Genomic DNA, 1,183 nt, shown 5'->3' with positions numbered 1-1,183 from the left:
AAATCCCATCACTAGTATTCTGACAGCTTTCTCTCAGAACCTGCTGGGCAGACGAGGTTTGAGCTTGTCTGTTTGATCGAATTACCGGACCTGCTTCCAACCCTCACTCACCACATGCATCTGTTTCTTCCTTGGACCACTTTTTATAGATACTGACCGCTGCAGACCAGGAACATCCCTGGGAAGAGCTGGAGTTTTGGAAAGCTTTAGTTTACCTATTTTTCCTGCTTCTAACACAAACTTTGAAGAAGAAATGTTCACTTGCTCCCTAATATAACCCACCCACTAGCAGATGCCATGACGAAGACATAAAAGTGTTATGTGCTTCACCTGCCAGTGGTCATAACGTTGTGCTTGATTGGTGTATACACACAAAAAATGTGAATAAATATATACGAGTCACTGAAGTCCAAATAAACTGTTTATAAGCATTACATTTACCCTGCTAAGCCAACAATTTAGTCTTCAAAATGATAGTGAACAAAACATGAATCTCAAATTGCTTTTTTGTTTTCAACCAACAGTCCAAAGGCCAAAGAAATTCAACCTAGTGACAGACAAATAAATTGTTCTCATCTTAGAATTAAAAAGAAAGGATGTTTTGAAGGTTCGCATTTTTAACAACATTAATGTCTGCAGTATAGGTTCAAGTGTGAGAAAATCAAATCTCTGAGCATTCGAATGCAGTTCCATCAGTTGAGCCTCCAACTTGTGTGTAAACTCAAATAAGATCGAACACTCACTGATCAGATTTACAGACAGAATATTTCTAAAAGGTTCATACGGATGAACTGATTTATCATCTCTATCTGCGACTGGAGCAGAGCAAACAGTAATGGCATTTCCAAAAAGTCTCACCTCAAATGCATCATTAAGCAGAGGCAGAATAACGAAATTATCAGCTATGAATAAATAGACAATGAAGTGAGGGAGCTTGAATTCTTGAAAAATGCATGATTTTAACCTTCTGAGTCTGATTCTTATTTGGGATGCATTTTAATTTCTCCTCACTATTTGTGATTAGTTGGACCTGTTATAAGTATGGTAAATGGCCTGCATTTTTTTATAGCACTTTACTTAGTCCCTAAGGACCCCAAAGCGCTTTACGCTACATTCAGTCATTCACCCATTCACACACTGGTGATGGCAGCTACATTGTAGCCACAGCCGCCCTGGGGCGCAC

Source organism: Pundamilia nyererei, unplaced genomic scaffold, assembly GCF_000239375.1.
Source record: "Pundamilia nyererei isolate P.nyererei 1_Seehausen unplaced genomic scaffold, PunNye1.0 scaffold00001, whole genome shotgun sequence".
NCBI classification, from domain to species: Eukaryota; Metazoa; Chordata; class Actinopteri; order Cichliformes; family Cichlidae; genus Pundamilia; species Pundamilia nyererei.
Note: the sequence above shows the minus strand (reverse complement) of the source record.